The 9,478-nt window shown below is 42.7% G+C and overlaps 1 long non-coding RNA gene across 1 annotated transcript; it reads right to left on the reverse strand.

Moving 5' to 3' along the window:
• Window positions 1–1,022: 1,022 nt before the first annotated feature.
• On the reverse strand, window positions 1,023–6,139 carry LOC106150318. Its single transcript, XR_001237057.1, has 3 exons — window positions 5,755–6,139; window positions 3,610–3,802; window positions 1,023–1,553 (listed from the first exon to the last, which is right to left on the reverse strand). It is a non-coding gene; the product is annotated as an uncharacterized LOC106150318 (long non-coding RNA).
• Window positions 6,140–9,478: the final 3,339 nt, after the last annotated feature.

A 9,478-nucleotide genomic window follows, 5' to 3' on the forward strand; every position in this document is an offset into this window, starting at 1 on the left:
GAAGGGTGTACAACAAAGAAAGCTCAGGCTGGAGAGATAGAGTAAGCTCTGAAGTTCCTAATAATGTTCATTGTCCACATGAAGTTGTGCACAGCAGTGACTGCTGTAGTCTTTTTCAAAGACTATGTCTTGTGATCCTTCAGGCTTTTGTTCTATACTCTCTGGAGTGACCACTGCTTGGTACTGAATAGCTGCTGAAATTTCAGAGCTCAGCTCTGACCAGCTTTTAGGGGATACTCCATCCCTATAAGAGAGATGCCATCACTAAATAATCAGACATGATTACTTCTGACATTAACAGATTTTGTTCCTGTTCTTTCAACCTGGAGGCTTGAAATCTAGTCTGCTATGTCTCAGAAGCCACCCAAGTTCAATCCTTCTGATCCAGGCTACCTACTTCTTTTACAGCCCTTCCCAGTAAGCCCCAGGGGCCACAATCACACCTTCAAGTTTCAGGTAGGATTTCAGGAGAGTTGGTCCAGAATCCCAATCTATAGAAACGATTTCCTTCACCCAAATCTTCCAATATGGGTTTAGATGGTGGCTCTGATCCAGAGTAGGAAACAACGTCCCTATTCTGAATAAAGGAGGGTTTAGATGTCTCTCTAGATCGAGAGGAACTGGATTTATTTTTCCCCAAGAACAGGGGGAAGAGAACCAACAACCCAGCACAGCACTGGTGCTCCTGCTTACTCCGTGACACAGCTGTGTCCACAGCTTGGGAGCCTTTCTCAGTCCCTCCCGCCTCTAGAACATCATGGTAAAATGAGGGTAGCAGGGAAGGGCACCAAAATGATCAGAGATGGAAGGATTTTTATTGGAAAGTTTTCAGAGATAAAGACTTGAAAAGATGTATTAGAAGTTTGCAAATCCATAAAAATTATGATTAGCTTTGAAAATCTGAGAGTTTATACTCTAAATTCCTGACTACCAAATGCAGAGAGTAATCTCAAAAATATAAAGAAGATAGTTTTGGGGAAAATAAGAGTGACTCCTTCCTTACATTAAGATGAATCCATTCATTTTTCATTTATTTATTTTTACTCTTAGATGCAGTATTCAAACAAAAAAGCTTAATAATTCTTAGGCTGTGTTAATCTTAGCTGGTTATTAAAGGGTATAAGAAATGCTGGCTCCAAGAGTCCAGGAAGCCCAGGGAAGTGCAAGAATGGAGACTTGTGCCTGGAAGGAAGTTGTTCCCCTTGAGGTCTACTTCAGAAGGGCTTTGGTCATGAATTCTGCTCAGTTTTTATTTATGGGCCTTCTGTCCTGGTTTGTCCATCTCCTCTGGGAGACCATTGGAATTACAAACATATTCCAATAGGCTGGAGATTTGGAACAGTTGGGTACTTGCAACTGCTATTCCTGAAAAATGGCTGCCGAGATCCATAAATATACACTTGAAACTAAATACAGATTGCTTGGCATTTAGTGTATTTTAAAAACACTGTTTACCAATTTCTCTTCACTTTGCCAGTTGTCAGGGTTGCCAAACAACTCTTGAAGATTTGGCTTGGCCCCACCTTTCAAATTAAGATCCTGGCCCAACGATCCTGATAAAAAGAAAGAAAGAAAGAAAGAAATTGTTATGTGGATTCAAATTGGTCAACTGTATATTTATATTTACTTAAATAATTAAATTTTATCCATGCCTGTGTCAAACACATAATGAAAAGTAGCCTTAAGATATGGGATACAGGCTCGGCTTCAAAAGCTAACAGGCAAGAACAGAGGTAGTAACCGTGAAGCTATGTTGGCTGGCATTCTTCGTTTCCTCATCCATAACAGGCATTATTAATCACTGGAACCCTGATTTTCATGGGACAAGGCCAAAGCCTCATAATCCCTCTCAATACAGCTATCTAAGAGTGAGGCCTTAGAGGAAACTCTGATGAGACCTGTGAGTCCCTAATGGCAGGGTCAAAACCATATGCCATTTATTACATTGTTTAGGACAGGAGACAGTAGGCCTTTCCAAAGAGATAACTGATTGCCCTTAAAATTCTTCCTCCAGATAGAAAAATTGAGGCTCAGAGAGTGAATTGTGTAAGATCATACAGCTAGTAAGTGACAGGACCAGGATAAACCTAAGTAGGTCTGCCTTACCCAAAAGACTCTTGCTTTCTCCAGAATATCACACAGCCTTCCAGGGGTGAGGATTTGATACAGATCCAAGGCAAGGGACCAGGGGAAATAAAGAGAAAATTAAATCTCTGAGAAGAGAGAAGAGACCAGAGGGAAGGCTGCAAAGACAAATCACCCAGCTTTCACAGTCCTAGGTGGGGTGGGTCTTGGGTTGATATTTGAGAATCTGAAAGTAGAAGGTGGCATTTCCACCAAAGTGAGGTAACTGTATCCAAGGAGATTCAGAAAACTCCCTTGTCAGTGAAGAAGAGAAGCAGACAGAAAATACCTGCTCTTTGATCAAAGTACCTGAAGTGAAAGTATTAATATTGGTGCTGTTTTTAATGCAAAGGTATATATTGTTATTATTCTCTTAATAGGAGTCATATTAGTCATTTTCCTATTGCTGGGATGAAATATCCAACATGCACAATTTAAAGAAGGAGAAGCTTATTTTGGCTCACTGTTTCAGAAGGTTCAGTCTTTTGTTGGCTGGTTCCAAGGCAGAAGTAGAATAGTGGAAATGTATCTGAAGGACAGCAGCTTACTCCATAGCAACCAGGAATCAGAGGGCAAGAAGGGGGAGCCATGGGCAAGAATATACCCTTCCAGGTCACAGCCCCAATGATCGCCTCTAAGCGGGCTCTACTGCAATCCACTAATGAGTAAAGCACCCTGATGATCCAATTACTTTCCAAAAGCCCTGTCTCTGAACACATGAGAATCTGAGGGGACCTTTTAGATCTAAAGAACACAGGAGTGAATGTCACCTTTAACTGGCAGACTCCCCAGGAACACTGCAGCTACTCTAGCAAGAAACCTAGAATATTTGACACCTGGAGCTGATTTCTTTTGTTTTCTTTCTTTCCTTGGGGTACTGGGGGTTGAATCCAGTGCCTTTGCACTGAGTTGCATCCTCAACCCTTCATTTATTTTTATTTTGAGATAAGGGCTTGCTAAATCACTAAGTTGCCTAAACTGAGTTGGAACTTGTAATCCTTCTACCTCAGCTTGTCAGCATGCTAGAATTTCAGGCATGTATTTCACCTGGCTTTGGAAGCTGATGGTTTTTAGCAACTCCTCTAATATGTAACAAAATTAGTTTTTATGCTGGGAAGAGTGGCCCATACCTGTAATCCTAGCACTCAGGGAAGCTGAGGTAGGAGGATTGCCAATTTGAGCTGCAAATGGGCAACTTGGTGACTTTGTGAGACCTTGTCTCAAAATAAAAAATAAAAAAGCATTGACAATGTACCAAAGGTGCTGGGTTCAACTACCAACACTAAAAAACAGTTAGTTTTGGTAATAATCACAAAACTGAACAAATAATAATAGCAGGGAGAAACGTAGAAAATGAAAATTTTCTCTTACTAAACCACACATATAATGATAGAGGATAAGTAAATAGTATATTTCTGAAGAGGGGGAAACATAAATATTTTAAAATTAGTCTTTTTTTTTCTGAAAAAGGGGAAAAACTTTTACCTATATATTGGTAACGAATAGAACATTGCAGTTTTTGGTTTTGAGAATTGTACATATTTGTTAGTGATTTTTAGCAAAATTGATCTTCCATGCATGTTCACCCTCAGACAGTATGGCCATATTTATCAAGCTATTTTCACACATCATCAATAAATATTTTTCATTCATTTTAACCTCTCAAGTTTTCTTTCCCCTGTAGAAGGAAAAATACAAAGAGTTAAGAAAAGTCTTCAACACAGAAATAAATTTGTCAGAAATCCATTAAATGTCATGTCACAACAAATTCCAGGAACAGTGATACAATTCACGTCTTTGTTTTTTCAGGATCAATCCTGGCAGCTTTTAAGTTTCTTCATAGTTGAAATTTTTTTGTTAAAAAACTATCATTAAGAAATTTATCATAAATTTCTATTACATTTTGGCTCTCAAGTTTTTCTTCTGCAAAAATCAGAGAAAGTGGCTGAATTTCAGCAAACAGATGAGTCATCACATTCTTGTCCATTTCCTCGTGAGTTACACTGAAGCTTTAAACTTGCCTTAAATTTCTTCTGACATTTGGTCACTTTTTCTAACATTTCCTCTTTGTATGTTGGTTCTCTTTTTAACGTAACTGTTTCCTCATTGGGGTAGTGGGGGCAGAAGTAACAGCCTTCTCTACAATTTCTTTGCACTGATCTTCAAACAAAAATTTTCAACTTTTGTGTATTTGCTCATATCAGCCAGCTTTCTGTTACTATAATAAAATAATGAGACAAGCAACTTATAAGGAAGAGTGGTTTATTTTGGCTCGAGGTTTCAGAGTTCTTAGTCCATGGTTGGTTGGCTCTGTTCTTTTGGGGCCTGTGTCAGCCCAGTATAGCGTGGTAGAAGTGTGGAGGGGAGCTCATGGCAGTCAGGAAGCAAGTGAGAATGGAACGGCCTGGGTCCCCAGTGTTCCCTTCCAGGGCACAGCCTTGGTGACTTAATTTCCTCCCACTAGGCTTGACCTCTGAAAGGTTTCACCAGCTCTCAGTAGTGCTATAGGCTGGTGACCAATCCTTTAACAAGCAGGTCTTTAAGAGACCAATATCTAAATCACAGTATTGTTCAAGACACATTCTGACAGTTTGCAAATATCTTTGCGTGGCTACACAGAATGACAGAATTGAATTCACTCAAGTTCCCTTCCCCTGTCCCTACAATCAACACCATTGTTTAATTCTTATCCACTGTTTGGAACAAATATGTATAGCTGAGTTCTTATGAGTTAACTGGCAAATTAACTTCTACGTGGAATATAGTGTTCATTAAAGGATAAACAATAAAAATGTGCTAATTTAGGTTTCCATATATACTACTAACCTCAACTGTAGCTGCAGTTGTTTAGCTCTTATACCAACAAAAGATTATTCAGGCAGGAGTATTGCTTAAAATTATTTGGATTACCAGCCTGAAGTGAGAGTAAAAAGCAGACCAGCTTCTAGAGAGTCTTATTAGTGTCAAATGCTCTACATACATTGATCCTTGACCCCCACATTCCCTGCACCAGGGCCAACTGCACCTCCAACCCCCTCTTGCTATGTCATTGACCCCCCACCCTCTTTTGATCTACTACAGACTTTAACTAGAAAATTCACTGGCCTTAACACCATGTCTTGGGTCTCAGGAATATCCTTTCTGCTCCCACAACCACATAATCTCTTACATGCTAATTTTATTATACTGGATTAAATAGATTTAAAGACTGAAGTCCTACAGGTTGATTTTCTCCTGCTCAAGCCATAACCTCTTGGCCTAGGAAGGGACCCGGCTGTCTCACATCCCTTAAGTCTTGCCCATATTTTGCACCTACCATGTTGTAAGTCATTAGGGATTTCCTTCTGGGGCTTCCCCTGGCTCCCTACAAACTGTCTTCTCTGGGCCACTGGAAAGTGGAATTCTTGTCTCCTTTCAGTCATGGTTTAGCTTTGGGATCCTGACAAAAATGACTTTGCTCTTGCTTCCTTATTTTTAAAGAAACAAGCTAACAAGTAACTGGATATTCTCTGGTGCCCTTTTTAATGTCCTCAGGGATTAGCTGGGTGATCAGATGTCCTTGACCAGGCTGTCCTGGGCTCCTGCAGATGGTGCTGAGAAATTGAAAGTTTAGCTCCTGGAACCACCCACCTGTCTCCAGCCTCCCAGGGGCCACGGCTGACTTTTCAGGCAGTTGTGCTTCCTGGTTTGGCATCTTCAAAAGGGTTGGCCCGTGGATGCTTCCAATCTGTCTTTAACATTCAGAGCTGGATCTCCTGGGCAGTGCTTGCCACATGCAAACCTTATGTGACATGGCACCGCCCTCCAAATGGGCAGCAAGGGTTTCTTGAAGACAATTCCAGTTCTGCTCAGGGCCTGCCTGCTCCATGCAAGGGCCCACATAGTCTTGCTTCAAACTGCGACAGAGGAGGGAGGTAGAATCATTACTCCCATTTTAGAAATGCAGAAGCTGAGGTGTTGGAGGCTAGAATAAACTACTCAGGGTGTGAAGCTGCCCTCTAGGACAGAACTAGGATGAAAACACCCTTGCTCCCAACTTCTCTTTCATTTGGCCACCCCAGCTCCAACTTGCTTAGCTCAGGCCTGGCACGGACCCAGGCGTCCTGGTTACACAACTGATAGCAAGCAAGTACTCGGCTAGCAAGTATAAATAGATGCGATGCTTTGCCTCTAAGAATTTATGATTCAAAAATCACAAGATTTGTACATTGAGCAACCAGCTGTCTTTAGAAATATGGAAAACAAATAATGGCCTAGAAATAGCTCATTGCTATGACTTTGTATATTTTTTACCAAGACCTGAAAATGTTACCTATGTCTGACAACAACATATTTAGAAAACGGTCCTGAAAAAAAGCTATTTACCAGGGATGATGAATTTATGACATGCGTCCCCGTGGACGTTTGCGGCACACTGTGACTGTGTCATGGCTCTCTGCCCACTCAGCCCAGATGCGGCCTCAGAATCTTTCCCAACACGGCACTCTGCTCAGCCACGTATTTCACACATGATTTCAACTACTGTGCCAAACTCAGTTTGCCATTGGCTACAAATTTGAGGCTTATTATTCTAGGAACTGTGAAATTTGGGTTGTTTGCCACTTCAGGTGTCTGCTTTCTGGTGAGCTTGCTGTTTTCTCTACTCGTACTCGACTCCCTCCCCCAAACAAGGGCAAAGAGCAATGACCTGCAAGCGGGCGAGTGGCTAACCATGGCTTGAAGCAGATGGCGTACACCTGGGATCTGAAGCGCTGAAGTGACAACACTTTATTGGAGAAATTATTTTATTTGCAAGGCAGTACTCCCCTGCTTCCAGAATTCCTGGGCAGATTTTTTTTTTGATAAAAAGCCCGCCCCCAGCCAAATGATTCTAATGTGCCCCATGCCCTTCGTGACTACAGTTTGAGAAAGGACCTCCCTGCAGGTACTGTATTTGCCCTTTCTCTGAGGATTGAGTCTTGAAGCTTGAGTCAAACCACTTAGAAATTATTTCTGAGCAACTTTTAGCCAAGCAGTAAGTGGAGCCCAGGCCACGCTGCTGTCTTCTTGCACAGCCAGCTTTCCTGCCTTTCAGGTTAGTCCGTTGTCAACGTTAGGTAACTCCAGACTGCAGGAGCCTTCAACCTGCTCCTTGTTGAAACCCACCCCCCATTTCACGTTCGCCTGGGCCCTCAGCCTGCGAGATTATTTGGAAGTACAGTCTTTTCAGAAGTAACTAAAGCCTGAGATGAGATCATACTGGTTAGAGCGAGCCCTCAGTCCAACAAGTGTCCTTATGAGGCACAGAAAGGGACACACAGACACAGAGAAAGCTGTGTGACAACGGAGACAGAGACTGGAGCGGTATAATTACAAACCAAGGCCTGTGAGCCACTCCCAGAAACCAGGAAAAGACAAGGAAGGGTTCTACCCTAGGACGTGCTGTGGGAGCAGGGCCCTGCCAACATGTCCCGGCCCCCAGAACTGTGAGAGGTACATTTCTGATATTTCAGCCTCCCTGGGCATTTGTGAGGGCAACCCTAGGGGACTAATATATTTGCCAAATAATGTATCTGTTCTCAAATCATTACTCAGACTCTGCTCTTGGGAAAGAGCAAACCCGTACTCAGACCATAGGTATAAATATCTCCTTACCAGAGATGAGGAGATTGAGGCATAGCTCCACTCACTAGGTAGCCATGGGACTCACCTCGGCAACTAGGCCGGTGCTGGTAAACCTATGGCACATGTGCCACAGAGGGCTGTTTGTGTCACTGAGAGCTCTGAAAGGTTCGCCATCACTGATAGGCTGTATCTTGAAGGAAGCAGAGCCCACTGTCCCAGCAGTCTGCTGTGGAGCATCAGTGAGTCTAGAGGGAAACCAAAGGCCCACAGGGCTCATGGCCTCAGACAGCCCAGCACATGACCCAAGAAAAACAGAGGCAACTACGGGCTATTTGTTCTGGAAATAGGGTCATAAAATTGCAAAAACATTTTTTGTGTGTTTTTTTGGGTTTTGGTAAGAATTGGTTTCCGTGAAGAGGGGGTTGAGTTGTGGAGGATGGAGGGATGATCCTGCAGTTCTTCCACAGGGTTACAAATCTATGGTCATTGGTTGTGAGGATGCACTTAATCAAGGCAGTTTGCCTGAGAAAAATGCTTTTCTTTCTGTTATTTGATATATTTTTCGAAGGCGGTATTCCTCACTATTTTTGAAAGCACCTGAATACAGCCTATATTTCATTTTCAGGGAGAAAAATCCTCAAATTTTCTTGCCTTTTTCTTCACTTACAGTTATTACTGAAAAAATCACTGGAAAGCGTCAGCAGTCCATACTATGTTTTCACAAGCTTAAATAACCAGCTGATCAATATGCCTTTGTTCCCTTTGGAAAAGAAAAATACACTCCAATAAATAAGTGTCCTTGTTAACGATTTAAATCTCCATGGCGTTTGTTATTCCCCTCTGGTGGCCAGGGGAGAAGGGGTTTTCAGAGGACTGGTAGATTCTACGAAGAACAACCACCTGGTATTCTCATGGTTTCCCAGCTGGCAGGCACTGGTGTCTGAAAAGATCAGGAATGCAGGAATCCCTGAAGCTAATCAAAAAGGTGGACAGGAAACAGATTGTCTGACACCAACATCCCTACCCCTCTCATCTTCTCCGGGGTTAAGCTCACCTGTGCTTAAAGCCTTTGCCTCTTATTTCCTAGGGCTCCCCAAGAATGACTCAGAGGTGCTGCTGAGCCAAGCAACGTCTCCAGCTCTCATGGGCGGCAGCCAATGATCACTGCAAGATAAGATGCAGATGGAGGAGGGTGAGGTCTACTTGGAGGGGAAGGCAGTGAAGCCTTTGGCTACAGGTTTCCAAGAAAGGCAGCTCTCCTGGTGCTGCACAAAGGGCCCACTGGCCCACACAGATTGAAATCTTGTGACTGTCCCCATCTTCTTCCTGGAATGCTCTGCTCCACATCCCATAAGCACAAGGAGCTCAAAGGAAATCCAGAATGCAGCTGAGATGGACTTTTGCATTCTCATGCACCAAAATTATGCTTTTGATTAACTAGAATAATTTATAAAATAAATTCCAAATAGAGGTTAACTTGCTTCCTGCACATCATATTTTCCAGGATACTGTGTGGAAATTCAGGTCAAGAAGCTGTTACATTCCTAAGTCAGAAGAGACACAATGGACTTTCTGGGAAAGGACCACAATGTTAGATGGAGACAGGGCTCACAATCCCCAGGGAGAGCTGACCATGAGCCAGTCGGGGTCTAGATCCAATTCCTCTCCTGATGGCAGGGAAATATCCCCAGTTGCTCACCTCCGCAGTGGGGAGGCTGTGTGTGTTATGACCCAGGTCTCAGCTATTACT

The sequence above is a fragment of the Chinchilla lanigera genome, unplaced genomic scaffold (assembly GCF_000276665.1).
Source record: "Chinchilla lanigera isolate Chin_1 unplaced genomic scaffold, ChiLan1.0 scaffold00001, whole genome shotgun sequence".
Taxonomy (NCBI): domain Eukaryota; kingdom Metazoa; phylum Chordata; class Mammalia; order Rodentia; family Chinchillidae; genus Chinchilla; species Chinchilla lanigera.